General features: G+C 41.8%; 1 protein-coding gene across 1 annotated transcript in view; it reads right to left on the bottom strand.

Annotated features, from left to right (window-relative positions):
- The window catches only part of pmepa1 (prostate transmembrane protein, androgen induced 1), a 40,743-nt gene that overhangs the window by 14,520 nt on the left and 8,046 nt on the right, over positions 1–18,177 (bottom strand). The gene's annotated exons all lie outside the window — the stretch shown is intronic.

The raw sequence follows: 18,177 nt of genomic DNA, 5'->3' as shown, positions 1-18,177 counted from the left end.
ACATAAACACACACACAGAGAAATAATGAAATATAAACACATTCCTCTGCTTATTAAAGAGAAGTGTTGTCACTGTAGAAGGCAAAAGTGAACGGACACTTAGACACTCTGAGTGCCAGCCGATATGTGTGTGTGTGTGTGTGTGTGTGTGTGTGTGTGTGTGTGTGTGTGTGTGTGTGTGTGTGTGTGTCTGGGCACTCGGCCTGCTGACAGCTTGTCTGTCTCTGTGCTCTGTCAGCTGGTGCTGAACTGCATCTTTCTGCCAAATCACTCCCATAACTCTCTCCTCTCCTTTCCTTTTAGTCTCTCTCTCTCTCTCCCCTTTCATTCCCTTCTTCACAATTTCCTTTCCCCTCTCTCTCTCTCTCTCTTTCCTTTTCTCTAACTATTTCCGTTTTGTCTTTTCAAACACATTCTTTTCAAACACATTCACGAATTACTTATTTTTGCAAAGAGATCCGAACTACCGAGTCACACTTCAATGTACGTCACCCGTATTTAGCATGTTTATAAACATTTAATATACATAATAAAGGCAAATTGTTAAAGACACTACACTATATATTAGGAAGATAGTTGATTTTTAATTCTGTAATAGATTGTTTTAACAATAACTACATATATTGTAATTTCCTTTTTTTCCTCTTCCATTTAAAGGACCAGCATGTAGGAATTGATGACATCTAGTGGTGAGCTCACAGACTGCAACCACCTGAACACCCCTTCATCACTTCTTCCTTTCAAAGCATGTACGAGAATCTATGGTGGCCCTAGGGTATCATAAACACAAGACCGGCCCTGTGTTGACCCAATGTCCTGGGAGTCTTTATAAACATGGCAGTTCAACATGTCGGCTTCCGTGGAAGAGGATCAACTCCTGATGTCCATATTATCCTTCACGCCTCATTTCGGTGATCGTGCACCAATGAAAAGGGCATGGTGAATATTATACTCCATTTAGTTCCCATCAAATTTAACACACACACTATTATCATATTGGGTTATTACATCATTGCTCAGAGAGGCAGACAGATTTGTTGCAGTGCTGACAAAATGTAATTTGCTGTTTCCGTTCAGCTTCTATGATTTGATGCATCATAATTATAAGTAAAAACCTCCTATTGCTAAAAAAAAAATACTGCTCTGTCAGACCAGCTGACTGTGTGTGTGTGTGTGTGTGTGTCTGTGTCTGTGTGTGTCTGGGTCTGTGTTGTGTGTGTGTGTCTCCCAGCCTGCAGCTTGTCAGCTCTCAAACAGAGGGAGGTCACGGGGTCAGTCAGCAGACCTCCTCCCTCGTCTGTCTTGTCTCTTATTTTTCACTCTCTCTCTCTCTCTCTCTCTCCTACCTCACTCCCTCCGTCCCGCAGACCAACAGGATAACTATTTTCTCATGTCATGTTTCCATCCAGATGTTCTGCACATTGTCAGAAGGTGTAACACGGTTACATAATATTAATACACCGGTTTTCCACTTCGGCCAAACAGAAAAGAAGATTATATTTAAGCCATGTTTAAACCACTGACTGTAAATAAAGATGGACTACATGACTTGTCGAATTTTCTTGATCGCCCCCTGGTGGCGGGCTGTAGAACTGGTCTAAAGTAGCTATTTGAAACAGTGATCACTCCAGCACGGACTCTGGCTTCAAAAGACGCCATCGCCACATGATGACGACATCATATCTGGTATATATCATTTCTGGATTGAGGGAGGAAGTAAAGACATCTTGTCCCTCTTTATTTACAGTCTATGGTTTTTTAACATATCCATTCCAGACATTTTTGATGTCAAGATATATCATATTTTACAAGATGCAATTGCACCGTCTCTTTCTTGCTTCTTCTGACATTCCATCTCTTTGGGTCTTTTCTTCCTTTCACTTTTGGCTCGGCATAAATATTTTTGTAAAAGGAAATTGAGAAAATGAGCTGGTAACATCCTTAAGGCCAAAATCATGCTTCACTGAAGATGCACAATAAAACGCTGGTTCTTCAGAAAAGGGGTTTCTGCCTCACATGAGATCTCAGCTACACGTTCATACATGTGATTGCTATGATAGAGAAGTAAAGCAACATACCAGACTCCAGTCAGGTTTATAGGACAAACATATTCAGCTCGTTGTTTCTTCTAAGTACAAACACATTATTTATTGAACATGGAGTTTTCTTGCACCTCTTTCACCGTCTGTATTTTTGCACTGAATCCACAAATACTGTGTCTACAGGTCAAAGCCGTCCACCACCCCCACACACTACTCGAAAGATTTTCTCTTTTTGTTCCTTTTTCTCCATATTTCATTCAACTATTCGGTTATATTGTCGTTCATGTTTTATCCAGTATGGACCAGAGTTTCTCTATGTGCAGGTTTAAGAGCTGGTTTCAAAGACGTTATCATTTATTTTGCCAGGAATTATTATGCTGATCAAGTAATTGATCAATTCATTGATTTAAATGTAAACTGCCCTTCATTTTTCTACAAATTAAATGCAGGAAACGGGACCTTGGTGTCCTCAGTGGTACAGCAGCTACAGTTCAAACTGTCTGATCTTTGGCTTCAGATGTATGTCCTCAACTGTCCTCTGATGTCCTCAGTGGTGTGTAATCAGGCCCAAGACAATTTTACACATGGTTTCCAGTTTCAACAAGACCACCACTTGTACCTCTGATGAGGACACTCTCATGGGAGTGTTTCCAAGTTCTCCTTCAAACTGAGGCGCTGTAGACTTTCTGCATGTCCTCACATAAGATTCAGTTGTCAGCTTGTTCACCAGCGGGGGAACAGTCAGTCACAAATCAAAATTCAAGCCTGTCTGTCACTGTCACACCCTCCGACGCACCAGCTTCAAATCCTCTCTGGTTAATACTTAGGAAACTTCCACACTGATACGGTTTAGTTTCAAAACTCATCACTTTACGTCCTGTGGCCAAACCAAATCAGAGACTGACCCAGTTTTACTTTCAAAACTCAGAGGCTGTGACCAATAACAGAGACTTTTGGAAACTAAGATGCAGACACTTCACATTTGCCTCCTTTTTGGTTCTTATCAGTCGACCAGCAGCAGTGAATGCAAAGCATTGCTTACACTTACTGTCAGTAACAGTATAGGTCATAAACCCTGCGCGACATGGACCACACGTCAAACACGTATTTCATGGAGATGGTTTCTGTCATTTTGGGTCGTTCTTATCTCACTGATGTTTGTCCAAGTGTTCATGTGTTAGATAAGTTTGCTTTTCATTAGTTATATGATGCTATAAAAACCTGACTGACAGCTGACTGACTTACGATTGGTCGAGCACATGTATCGTCAGGAAACCGATATTGCGGTTCAATCCCCCCCCACCACCACCACCACCGCTGCCAGCGTTTATATCCGGGTGATTTGGCTTCATTTCTGGATTGTTGGAGGAAGTGGAGCCGTGTCATCATCTTTATTTACAGTGTATGATAGGAAATAAAAGTCTGTTTGTTTTGATGATTTTTTTTTTAATTATCTGTCACTTGTGAGTCAACAACTTTATCTAAGTACGACACTGAGTCTCTGCAGTATCCTCGTAATAAACTCGCTCCTCCTCTGGGCAGATTCCTGACCTCATCCGACTCTGTTTGTCAGCACTGGAGTCACAGTTTTTTTAAAGTGCAACACAGGAGAAGAAAAAAACATTAAAACCTGTTTCACTTCTGAGAGAGAGAGAGAGAGAGAGAGAGAGAGAGAGAGAGAGAGACTGCTGATCTCCTCCCTCCCTCTGTGCTGTTGTCTAGACAGGAGGCTGTAAGCCTGGCAGGCAGACACTCCATGGTTAATCTAAAGCAATTAGCTCATTTGTCATCCGCTGCCTGCTCTCCCTCTATCTGCCTCCTCCTCCTCCTCCTCCTCCTCCTCCACCTCCTCCATCTCCTCCTCCTCCTCCCCGTCCTGCTGCATTCAGCTAAAGGTCACAGGCGGTCATTGTCGAGTCAGATGGCTCAGAGAGAGCAAGCAGACAGCGAGAAGGAGGAGGGGTGGTCAGGAGAAACGAGGTGGGGTGGGGGGAAGAGACGATGACATGAGGGTAGAGGAGAGAGAGAGGGAGAGAGAAAGATGGGGAGGAAGAAAGAATATGGTGGGGAGGAGGGAGGTGGTGAAGAAAAAGAGAAGAAATAAGAAAGGAGGACATAGGATGCGAAGGAGGAAGGAAGGAAGGCCTCAGGGAGGAAAGGAGAAGAGAAAGACATTTAAGAGATTCAGGAAGATGCAAAGAAGTACAAATAAAGAGTGAGGAAGGATTAAAAATAAAAGTTAGATAGGAGTGAGGATATGAGGAGGAAAGGAAGGAGAGAGGGTTTAAAAAAAATCAATGACGAGAAAAGAAGAAAGGGAAGGAGAAAAGGACAGGAAGGGAGAGAGAGGCTTGCTAATTTCTCCCTCCCCCTCCTTTCTCAGTCCACGGATGACTCGACAGTCTGGGTAGTCAGAAATAGCACAGACAGCTGTGTGTGTGTGTGTGTGTGTGTGTGTGTGTGTGTGTGTGTGTGTGTGTGTGTGTTTGTGTGTGTGAGAGAGTTTGAGAGAGTGTGTGTGTGTGTGTGAGAGAGAGAGTGAGGTTCTGTATGTGTGAGACAGAGTTATAGGTCATAGGTGCACACAATTTGCTTGCCAATTTCCATGAGAAAGGCTATTTGGAGGGGGGGGGGGGGTCTCAAACACACACGCGCACACACAGACACGCACACACACACACACACACACACACACACAACTCTCCATTGACTTTAGACGCCACGGTCATGGTGCAGCCAACAAGTGTGGGAACTTTGGTCAACAAAACTCCCACTGTTGAAACCAGCATAGGGGAGGTGTTGGGGTGTGTGTGTGTGTGTGTGTGTGTGTGTGTGTGTGTGTGTGTGTTTGTTTGTGTGTTGAGGGGATCAATCATCATGCCTCCTTTACTTGTTATCAGTCTCCTCTATGATTGTCATCTGTTATCAGTCACTTTCAAATTCAATGCGTCATTTTCAACATGTCTGCATGTCACGATTCACCTGAACTGGGCACTCACTGTTGTATGACTGTGGGTATTTGTGTAAAGTTCCAATCGCATTGTGCACTTTTGAACGGAAATTACTTAAGTTGCTTCAGACACATCACTCTGGAAAAATAGAAGTTGACGTTTGTCTCTCACATGTGGAAAAATGCAGTAGAGGATTTTCCCGTTCAGATGCGTTCACAGCGATTGAGAACATTTCTGGGACATTGAGGCGAAGGGTCAGGGCTGGGCAAGACGTATAGATTCCATTATTGCATTCAGCATCTTTGTCATTGTATTCTACATGTGCGGCTCCTCTTTTTCATCCCGAGTCATCAAATCGATGAATTTTCAGGACATTTTTCAACTAGATTCTCACATGGACTCCCTCTGACACTTACCGGACATGTTCAGTGTTCTTCTTTGGATTTCTTTTAGTAGACAAATCAAATAAAAACACGATATCAAATTATTTATTATTATTATTATTATTATTAATAGTAGTAGTAGTTTATCGATTCTCTCACATTGTCTCAATCGCTATATTTTACATATCACAAATATTTGACAACATTTAAAAAATACTGCAATATGTCTTCTGCAAAACATTTACGAAACCAAGATATCCAGATAAATTTAAGTATTATACATTATGTTTGTATTTTCACAAACATGTGGACAGCAGAGGAATAGATAAACTCTAAATGATATCCCAAAGTTCCCCTCTCCCCGGCTGTCTGCAACTATTGACACTCAGAAACATTTGCAGAAAGTTTGATGAAGTACAACAGGAAGCAGAGTAGATGAGTATAAAGAGGAGACGGGGACGGAGGATTAATCGGAGTAGATCAGAGTAGATGAGCGAAGAGCGGAGCATTAGTCTAAATTTAGCGTGCTAATCCAGGGAACTCCCATGTTAAACTGTGAGTCCCATCTGCAATGCTAGCAATGCTAATGCTAACAGCGAGGGGGTCGCAGACTAAATATTTGTGACCATGAAAAGACACAGAGCGTCGAACCAGCTCTCATCAACACAATCCGGGAGCTGCGACATCTGACCCACGACCTCACAGGTTTTCTATTGATAGGCCTATTTGTTCCCTTATTTAGTTTGGGGATTATTATTATATTGCTTCTCTGTTTTCTAACAAGTGTTCTTCTTCTGTGAGTTACAGGGACCACACTACTGGTGCTGATCGGCAGGATAACAAATAAATGGTCTGTTATGAAATCCAGCGACATTTGAATTGTTATGTCGATGCACAGAAACTACTCAGTTCGGTTTAGAACAAAAAACTGTTGTTTGGATTAAAGAAAAAACACTTTTGATTAGATTTCAGAACATTCTGTCGTGGTTAGAAAAATAAAAACACGACGCGGGTCACGGAACAGTCACAGACATAAGAAAACAAAACAGACTGTTGGTTTCACAACGGAAATCTAAATAAACGCTGGATCAGCATCTTTATAAGTTTAAAAGGGTTTTATGTGATTATTTATTTACTTTCATCATCTTATCCACCGGGTATATTCATATACACATGTTGTTTACTTCTACTTCCACTCTATTAGCGCCGTCTATCTGGCTATGCTAACTCAGAGTAATATAATGTTGCTAAAGAGAATTTCAAAGTAGGTAAAAAAATAAAATACTTGATATGTATTATTTACAGGTTTTCTTTATTTACTGCTCTGATTGTTTAGAATCTGAAATAAAAAGACCACCACACTCTTTATGTCATGCTTTGCTTTATCAGGATGTGGACTTTGTATTTATTATCCTCTGTCTGGCACCTGGAGGTTCGTGTGTCACTTCTTAATCTTTGAAACCCGAAAGTTTCTATTTCAGCTTCGGAAGCAAAGAAAAAAAAGGTAAAATATCAAACATAACATCGCTGTGAAGAAGTTGATTTATATCTATGTGAAATTTAATGTTATATTTCTACCGATGTTATTTCCCTTCTTTTCAGAAGGTGGTGATTAAGCAGCAATCAACGTCTCAGAATGTACGTCTGCAGAAATAGGAAACTATAATAAAAGTCAATACCAGAGCAATATAAAATCTATAATGCAACTCACTGAAGACATGAAATGAGAGCGTCTAGACACATTAACACGTAATGACCTTATTATAACAGCAAGATTTAAACAGAAGTCTGACTGCGGCGAAATCACAAACATCAGACAGAGACAAAACACAGACCAACACAAATGACACACAAGTTCACACAAACACATTTATACAGACATGTGCACAGAGAGAGAGAGAGAGTGAGAGAGAGAGAGAGAGAGAGAGAGAGAGAGAGAGAGAGAAAGAAAGAGAGAGAGAGAGTGTCATTAATGTTTACAAGTGAAAGTTTATGAAGTCATACAAATACAAAGAGCTGAAATAATTTATATCACTGTGACACAAGGAGACACACACACACACACACACACACACACACACACACACACACACACACACACACACACACACACACACACACACACACACACACACACACACACACACACACACACACACACACACACACACACACACACACACACACAATGTACTTGCTGGCCTGCTGAGTATTCTGTCTGAAACATGAAAATCAAACCTCATTATCAGCTGCTTGTCTGGGTCTGCGAGTGTGTCTGCGAGTGTGTGTGTGTGTGTGTGTGTGTGTGTGTGTGTGTGTGTGTGTGTGTGTGTGTGCAGTCTCTCATTATAATTCTAGCCGGAAGGAGCTAGACAACCCCTGTCGTCTCGCACCCCCGCACACACACACACAGAGCCCAAAGTACACAAACACACACTGACAGACACAATCAGACCTTCGTGCACAAACACACACACCGCTCCTTTGAATGTGAAAGAGAAAGGGAAGTCAGACAGAGACGCAGAGGGCAGGTCACATGCAGTCGCTGTGTGTGTGTGTGTCTGTGTGTGATGGCTTTGATCCAATGTGATACTAGACATAACAGTAATCATTAACAGTCTGTACTGAGTGTTTTTGAACACATGCACACATTCACAGTGCAGCAGGTTGCACACTCACACAAGTGATATGATCTGCACAGTCAAGTGCTGCTCAAGCGCCTTTGAGCAATAGCTTAAAAATCTACAATATTTTAATAATCCAAATATAATCTATTTCCCTAAAGCTGTGTGGTAAATATGTACTACAATTCCATTTAGGGTTGTTTCAACACCAGTTAATCTGTTGATTTCTCTGAACTGTGATGAATGAGAGATTATCATCAAGTGTCCTATTTTGTCTAATAAACTAAACAAAAACCAAAGATGATTAATTTACTATTTCGGTATCTTCACTAGTCTATAAACTGTAGTATATGAACTGCTGCCCGAAAAACAACAATAGCTTGATTAACAATTCCAAAACTAATTTAAGTTGAAGGCTTTTAAGTGACTCACAACTTTTTTTACAATACAGAATGCTTTATAGACATTATTTTATTTTATTCACTTATTTTATTATACTTTTCCTTTTATTTGTTTGGTCATTTTTGCCATTTAACTTTTTTTAAATCGATTTTTTTTATATTTCCCTGTATAGAGTAAAGTAAATAAAGTTTGATTGAGTATGACTAGAAGTTTTTCTCCTTTTCTCTTCTCCATGATTATTACAGATCATTCAGTGACTATCAAAAAATTTTGAAAAATTATTCAAGGATAAATCTGTTATGCTGAAGCTGCAGGTATGTGTGTGTGTGTGTGTCTTTTATGCTTTTAACCCCAACCTTACTGTGTGAATGTGGATTCTTAAACCTCTAAAAGGTAATAAAAGAGTCCTCTCTCAATGCCAGTGGACAAGTTCTCCTTTCAGGTTGGATTTTCATGTTCAATGTCACAAACATTCTAGAAAGCAGGGTTAGTAAAAAAAAACAACTGGATGACGTCCGGCTGCTGCTTGAACAGACACAGATGTAAAAATGTGTCTGAGTTGACAAAGAGTCGCAGACATTATCAACAGAGGCCTCATGTGTTGTTGCATCACACTGGAAAAGAAGCAAAAAGTGTGCATGTCCACGCGGATGTTGTGTTGAGATATAACTGCCGTCCGGAGCTGAGTCCAATAAAGACCTGCGAGCACTGCAGAGTTTTCTGACCGGGGAATGAACGTTGACTTTTCCCTTTCACACCGACGACACAAGCCAGATGCTGGTGTGTTTTTTTTTGTCCAGTGTGAAAAGAGCTTTAGATAAGGTGAAGCAAGAGGCAGTGAGTGGAAGATCAAACAGGGATGTGGGTAAGTGTGTGTATGTGTGTGTGTGTGTGTGTGTGTGTGTGTGTGTGTGTGTGTGTGTGTGTGTGTGTGTGTGTGTGTGTGAGCCAGACATGTTGTCCCTGTCCAAACAGTGTTTGGCTGCCAAGGCAAAACCAGCTCAGCCGGTCCTTACACACACACACACACACGTGCCTGCACACACACACACACACACACAAAGGGTCAGACAGACATTCAGAGTGTTCAGACATTGTTGTGTCTAGCCAGGTGTGCGTGCGTGTGTCTGTCTAAACAATGCTAATGACTTACATACACATCTATAACACCACCGTTATATTAACAAAAAAACGTGTCCTGTAAAGTGGGTCTTTTCCAGAGTTGGTCTTTCACACAGGAAGAAAGCAGCAGGGAATTGTGCAGTTTAAAACAACCTCACAACAACATGAGCCTGGGTGCAGCACGTAGGAGGCAGGACATGAAACACATTTCACTGTGGACCGGCGTCGGCCCTCATCACCACAAGCTATGGAATCTCATCTTCCTATGTCTTCTACACACGGCTCCTCTTTTTCATCCTGAGATATTTTTATTTTTACAGTGGTGTAAGAATTAACCTCTGGATACTTTCAGTGCAGGTCTCAGAGGGTATTTCTCTTGCTGATAAATCCAGTGTTATAACCAACTCCATTAGCCATAACTCGCTTTATGCAGATCACCTGGCATTTATTCACTATTTTATCTACACTACTATCTCAGACTTTCGTTGGGACTTTACCTTTCACCCGCATCAGGCCTTCCTGGCTTTGACTGATCGTCTTGGTTTCACCCAGAGAACAATGTATATCAGGTCCTATCAGATAAAAGTGTAGATGCTCGTCATTGGCCCCCAAACCGACACAGACACCGGCTTAAATAAGTAACATTAACCCTCGACATCTGTGTGATTTCTCTCTCTCGGTGTAGTGTTTGATCCACCTTCTCTTTTGATCAGCACATTAAAGACGTCACCCTTTTTCACCCCCGTGACGTAACTTTAATCCAGCCCTGTCTGTCCTCGGTAGATGTTGAGGCTTTCTCGAATGCTGCAGATTGTGACGTCCAGTCTGAATTGTTTTTTCACGTCTTGGTTTATGTTCAGGGTTTTGTGGGAGGGGGTCGTAACGTTGTGCCGATTGTTCAGCCCCCCCTGAGGCAAATTTGTGATTTATGGTATTGGGCCCTATAAGTAAATTATCACTATAGACTGTGTATAAAGGTGGAGAACCCTGACAGCTCTCAAAAGTGAAGCCAAAGCATCTTGAACCTACCCTGGTGGATGACTGTAGAATAGGCCAGAAACCCTGTCTCCTCCATGTTAACAGATGGGACATGGATCAAGCTACAAAAAAGTTGTCGGTGTGAAAACGGGCTGCATTCATCAGCGCAAGATGTCGGCGTTTGTATGCAGGATATTTTGGCCTTATTTCTGGACAGGAATTGGAAACATGTTGTCCATCTTTATATTCAGCCTATTATTATCTCATACTCTGCATATTTACAGAGCCATTAAGCCATATATATTTATAATTTTAAGCAATAAAGCTCCTAAAAACCCCAGTGTATCAAATACATTTAGATTTTCTGTCTTTTTTTCCTATTTAAAACCCTTATCTACCCACAGAGTTGTACACAGTGTACTCATAACTCTTGGCAAACAGCAGTAACATGAGAATATTTCCTCTATTGCAGCATCAGAGCCGCTCAGTGGCCAACAGTCGAAACATTAGAAGCACCTGGTGCGGAAAAGATCTTTTCTTCCTCAAAGACTGAAACCTGAAATCCGCCCAGCGCCTTGCTTCATCCTTCGCTTGAATCCGCCTGCCTCAGCTTTTGTGTCTTCACGTGTGTCTGCGTGTGAGAGCGACATAACCTCTACTTCAGACAAAACAAATGTCAGCGTGAACCCAAACAAGATCACCGGTAACAAAGCCATTCAAATGAAGCATAGCAAAGAAAGTTCACACAAAGAAGAGACAAATGGCAATGAAGTAAAGCAGAAAATATTAAAAGCGGAAATATTTCACTGTCTGAGTATTTGCTCTGCGACTTTTCAAGGGCTTAAAAGCCCGAGAAGAATTTCTGAAATTCTCCAGTCGATCATTTTCATATTTTTGGCAAAAAACCCAAAACATGCATGGAATTTCTCTTTCTCATTCGGTATGAGTGTGAGGGATGAAAGTGAATTTTCTATGTGCACAAGTTTACAGCTGACAGTGACTTGAGTTGTCATCTCTGCAGCATCAGTGTCAGAAATGTTTACCATGAGTGGATGTGCAGCTGGGTCATGAATGCTTAATGGATGGATGGATGGCAAACAAGCTGGGAAACTGGCTCAGTGCCGACAAAACGCAAAACAATATGGGCCTCATATATATATATATATATGTGTGTGTGTGCGTGTCTGTGTGTGTTTGTGCCAGCTGGCACGGGTCTGTTCGCTGAACGAGGTGTGGGAGGTTGTTGGACACAATGCGAGACGCGATTGTATTTCCGACGCTGCCAAGAATCTGTCAACTCAGGTACGACGGGAGGCGTTTTTTAAATTTTTTTTAGGAAACGTGTTGGCTGGCATTCTACTTCCTGTAACAGGATTCTGTCGCATCTCCTGTTCCAAAGAAGGAGAACAAAGTCTTTTTAAAAGAAGTTCTGTGGAAAGTCCTAGTTTCCAAAGTTAATCTTTCAAACTCTCTAAAAAAGCAAAGCCACATGTCGAGGTGGACACGGCGTCTCGCTGGTGGCGGCTGTTGCAGCAGCTCTCGTTATTTTTTAGCGCTTTCTTTTCCAACTTTATTTATTCCTCTTTTTATTACTGTGACCTTTCTTCTCGTTATGGATACATTGTCTGTAATATTTTCTATTTATTGTGTTCCCTTGTGTTTATAATGGTCTTGAGGTTCAACGGGACAGAGACCATGTGCTCACAGCCACATTTGGTAAAACTGTTTAACTCTGATATGATGTAAAGAGGCAGTAAAATGTTGTCAAAGTGGGAGGAGGCCTTAAAAGAATGTGCAGATGAACACAGTAAATACTAAATTCCCCAAAGTAAATAATTTGCCCCAAACGGTGTTTTATTTTGGATTTATTTTATTGCCGACACCTCAATAAATGTTGTTTTCACCTCAACGGTTAAACCTGCACATGCATTTAAAACAATTAAAGTCACATCTTTAATTTACATATGAAGTCGAGTGCAGTGTCTGGGTGGTTGTTCTGACCTGCTGCTTTGTCTAGACACATTTTTATTGTCCGCTCTATATATATGTGTGTGTGTGTGTGTGTCTGGCGTGTGTGACAGTCAGAGAGGGAGGAGATTGTTGCTGTTGGGGTGGAGCTCAGTGTGCGTTGGGCAGTGTGTTCATAATAAGAATAATTTGTGCGTTGTCCCTGTGTGTTTGAACACTTGAATGTATGATGATAAATGTTAGTAATATAAACAGAAAGGTGGAGTCACAGCGTCGTCTGTGCGTGGGGTTTTTTTTTCGGATGCAAATCATGCGGTCCCAGCTGTTTCCTACAGGCCAGAGGGTAAAGTGAGGCAGACACAGTCCTCCTCATACGAGTCTGTGAATGTCTGAGTGTGTGTGTGTGTGTGTGTGTGTGTGTGTGTGTGTGTGTGTGTGTGTGTGTGTGTGTGTGTGCGCTAGGGTCAAGCCCACGGTCATGGACGTCTATCTATGTCATGCGTGGGGGGTTGAGAGTGTGTGTGCATGTGTTTTGTGTCTCCTTGTCTAGACTGCGTCTCGCACTCGGGACCAGAGCGATCGACCGAGCAACGTAACGTCTCAGTGTCAGCGTCTCACTACGCCACAGATTTAGCTTGTGACACAACATGGAGAACGATAACAGAACAACAAATGTACATATCACTGTGTCAGCAACACGTCAGGATAACTGTCATGACTGCATTTCAATAATTCTCATAGATTTCTGCCACGAAATGCATGAAAATGTAAGAAACAGCCTTTCTGCCCATGTTTGTCTTAATTTTGCTTAATAGACACACACACACAGACACACACACACACACACACAACCATTATGAGCGAGTGGAATTTGTTGACAAATTCAACAATAACGGCAAATGCTCCAAGACGGATCTCACACGTTGTCAATGATAATTCTTAATAATCATTTTTAAATGTCACTACAGTCAACATGGTGATGACAGCCACTCAGCTTTCAGTCTGTCAGTCAGGCGTCGCTCAGTCAGTTATTAAATATGTACTTTCAGCATGAGCGTTGCCAGCAGGTTTGATTATTTGAATGAGTCAATAACAGCCGATTATTGCCTCACACACACACACACACACGCACACACATCAAAATGAAGTGAATGAAATGAAATCTATAAATGTGATCAATACATTCTGTGAGTGTGAAGGTTCAAGACGCAGGGCCACAGTGTAATGACGAGACGATGTGTTGTCGACACAAATAAATGCCTCAACAAAATGGAAATGAGAAGTAAGCTGTGGTGAAATATTATTGAATAACACAGATACACAGACGCACACACCCAAGACCAGACTCCATTCTTGCGTCAATGAGCCGTCGCTCCCTCCTTCCCCCCACCCTGCCTCCTCCTGACCTGACCCCTGACCTCTGCCCTCGCAGAGACCCGAACAGCCTCACCTCACCCCCTCCCTCTGCGCAGATGCAGAGTTTCATATGCAAAAAACAAACACACCCCCCATCAGCGCACCATGCATTTACATACTTGTATGAATATCTGAATGTTTAATTGAGATTATGTCACTAAACGTATACGAGTGTAGACAAATCTGTTCAGTGACGTAGAGCTGGTCCTGTGTGTGAGGGGAGGGTGAGGTGGGGTTGGGGGGGGGGGGGGGGTTCAGCTGCAACATGAAACTTCACCACTGGAAATACACCTTTAAATGTCAGAAGTGACAAACAGTTTGAAATAATGACCTGAACGTCATCATAACATCCAATATCATCCACCTTCTGAGGGCTGAGGAAGGACTGTGTTTCGGTTCAGTCTTAGAAAGGAAGTTGTGTTTTCCTGTTACACAACTAAACTGGACTGGTCCTCAGTAGAGCTCATATCTCCAACAAGGCCCGACAAAAGGTTTGTGTGTATTATTGTTCACAATCAAACAAATGGACAAAGGCAGAGACACAACCTCCTTGGTGGCAATTCTGGTTTGGGAAAAATTCTTAAAAGACAAGCTGTGTTTTTATAATTGCAGTATGACCAGATCACAGGGGAGCATCGTCCTGTGGCTGAGCCAAAGTCACAACACATATTATTGAGACAAACAGTGACTTACCCAGGCTCTGACCAAATAAGGGAAACAAGTTTGAATGTGTAAGAAGTCCCCATCTAATGTTTTAAGAAGCAAATTGTTGTTTACCCTCTTTGGACTCGGTTTGGACTAGTACGACTGCGAGAGACTACATCGACAAAAGACACAAAAAACCTTTCAGTCTCACAAAAGCAGTAAATTGTAATTTGCTAATCCATTCATTACAAGCTTTGTGTCAGTATTTGCCATGAGAATCACATAAAATACGACACAAATAATAAATAAATCAAATGTGAACATTCAATGTGTCGCTGCAATCAAGTGAACACACTGAAACCAGTACAACACACTACAATACAAACCCCCACCCCAGACTTTGTTTTTCAAACTACGTAAACAGACGACAATTAGAGTATTTAGAAGACCAGACAGAGATGCAGGTTTTTTTCTTCAGCCTCAGACTAATTAAAGAAAAACAAGAAGCGATCTCTTTCACACTGCGGAGCGCTGCATAGTATGAATATAACAAGCAAACAGTCATTGGCTTTATTTATAGAGCAGCCTCTTGGTCCTCAGACAGTCTCTGTATGGATTTATTCACAGTGTGAGACAGACATATAGAGCCGACTCTGACTTCAGACTAATTAATGGGACAATATAGGTCCAGCAGACTACAAGGGCCTCAGCTGAACACTGTCTTATATGCAGATCATATGCAGAGAGCACACACTCACAAACACACACAACCCCCAGAGTAACAGTGACCTTGACCCCCAGACGCTAATGCTTTATGCATCTACATATGCATGATTTGGGGGGTTTTGTTTTCTGTGTACGTGTTATTGGAATAATGAACGGCTGAGAGCGGGATGCCAAATTAACTTTTTGACTCACGGGCTAAGGAGGATGGTAGAAAAAACAAATCCACCTGCCAAGCCTTTGTTTCTTTATTTGCTTGAATAATATGGTTTTGCGTCACGTGAACATTTGTCCCAGTATTTCATTTAGATAATAAGGTATCAGGTTGAATAGAAATGTATTTAACTACATTGATCAGGGGTTTGTTAATTCCAATTCGAACTAGAATGGTTCATTCTTCCACCGACGCCAAACAGTCCCCTTAAATCCAACCTAGTTGCACCAAATGCACACACGCATTAAAAAATGTCCCTGTAATACGCCTGATTATTTTTTTCATCACCATCCATGAATTATTCTCTGAGAATTCAACACAACCTTCCCCCACAATGTCAGAGAAAGAGAAAACTGACTCCTGGATCCTGGGAAAATGTAAAAGCTTAATTCCTGACGCTGCTACATGTGTGTGTGTGTGTGTGTGTGTGTGTGTGTGTGTGTGTGTGTGTGTGTGTGTGTGTGTGTGTGCAGCAGAGGAGAGACTCTCTGGATACCGTTTTATTGCACGACTATTTCGGTGGAATCATTAACCCACAAGTGCGGTGAACAGTCTTCGAGGAATTATCCACCAAACGGAAAATATCTACCCACATTTGGCGTCGCTTGGCAGGTGTTAATTTCAGACCCTGGCTGAGACGTGGGATGAAAGGCACGAAGAAGCTAGAGAAGCAAGAACGATGGAAGCAGAAGAGGAAATAACACCAGTTATAATTATTTGAAGTTTTTGTCGGTTTGGCATTATGCTCAAAATAGTATAGTTCCCATGATCCTCTGCTGCCACTGCAAAGCAGAGGAGGCCCGTAACAGCAGAAGCAAATATAAAAGGTTTTGTTGGAGCAGTCGAGAAAGCACTGCGCCATAGCTGCTTAATCTTTGCATAACCTTAACCGTTAGCAGAATAATAAACTCAGTCTTGCCAAAAGTCAGAGTCATACCTCATTTCCCTTTGGAAGTTTTTATGTGCACAAGATTATACTGTATTTTCCCTTTGTATTTGATTTTGTGACTCAGTTATTAAAGTTCTTGTGCTGATGATTGAACCAGGAGTGTTTCACGTCCATCAAAGCTAAAGGAGAGCGCTCCAGCTTTGAGTTCAGGAACATTTGTCCATGGGGAAAAATGAAAGGAACTTTTTATTTCTGGAAGCAGGGGCGCTTGAAATAGGTCTTTCCACTTCACATCTCAGTAATGAAAGAGAGGAAGGAGGGCAGAAGGCCGAAATCAAGGATGGAAAGAAGGAAACAAAGAGAGCACGTTGCCAGGACAAGTCAAACATCTGGATGTGGAAATCAGGAAACACTCTTTTGTGCATTATAAGCTGCTGCTGACGTGCCCTTAAGCAGAGTCCTCAACCCACAGCTGCAGCAGTGACGCTGTGAGGGCACTGGGCGACTTATTTGGAAGCTGGAAACAAACAGGAAGCAGCTGAGTCGACTTTCTGCGGTTAAATCATTTCTTCAGAGGCAAATTAGTTTCTGTTTGTCACACTCAAGGATTAAAGTGAAGTATAAGAAACTGAAATAAAAGGTGGTTGGATTCTCTACACACAAAAATCAGCAGCCACGTTTCTTCATTGCCAGAAAAAAGCAAATGTAGAACAGAAATGTTTGATATATTTTAACAAATCCTCCTCGACTAACACATCGCGCACACACACACACACACACACACACACACACGCACACACACACACACACACACACACAGCTCTGAGACAGCCAGACAGAGAGGTTTACATAATAAGTCTAGGAGGCCAGCCAGAACAGGCTCAATCATTTAATTTCCATGATTCACCGAGAGAGAAAGGCGACGGAAATAAAAAAAAAAAGAGAGAAACGAGAAGCCGTCAATGAGAACGACAAGACGGTGACAAGAAAGACAAACACCTCCTAACAACTGACGGCCATGTTTGAAAATATAACAGATTCCTTTCTAATTCATATTCTCGTGTATTTCATTTCCTTTCACCTGTAATCAGCGTTGTGGCTGGGGGCCGATAGCGATGTAGGGAGTAATACATTTACGACTGTGACATATGGGCCGATGTATTCACAGGTTTCAACCAGTTACTTTTCAGACTTTTATCCGAGCTTCATATCAGAGCCCCCATAATTAAATAAAGTCATGTTTAGCCTTGGTGGTGAATAAACTGGGAATGGCCCCATTATCTCACAAACCACAGACAAGACAATAGGTATCCACAGTCTTCAACAAAGCCGAGCAAGTGTAAACTAAGTCTTCATATCGACACAAAGAAGCGCCAACACGGCTGTGAAGATCTACAGATTTTTATCAGAAGGTCCGGATCTAGTAACAATATCTCAAAGATTTAATCAAAATCACTGTAATAACAAACAAGATGTGTTAAAATCATCCACAGATCATAAGTTGTCCTTTTTTCTTGCTCCTCTCTCTGTTCCGGCTGAGCGACAGTGACACAGCACATTTAAGACAGTCACCTCAGTTAAATGGTTTAAAAATGTTGCTTCTGGTTTCGCCTGTTACAGTTGATGAGATCAAACACAGAGCCGAGTGGAGTTTGCCTCAGGATGTGTTTTTTTTCCATTTCATTTCATGCCGTCATAAGCGGGATCGGCACGATAAAAAAATTAATTTTTTGCTTTTCACACTGATTCATGAACATCCTCGGCGTGTGTCACATGGGAGCTGCAGCCTGAAAAGGATGTGGAAACTTTGTACCGAGTGA

This window comes from Pleuronectes platessa, chromosome 2 (genome assembly GCF_947347685.1).
Source record: "Pleuronectes platessa chromosome 2, fPlePla1.1, whole genome shotgun sequence".
Classification (NCBI taxonomy): Eukaryota; Metazoa; Chordata; class Actinopteri; order Pleuronectiformes; family Pleuronectidae; genus Pleuronectes; species Pleuronectes platessa.
This window is presented reverse-complemented; position numbering and strand designations above follow the sequence as displayed.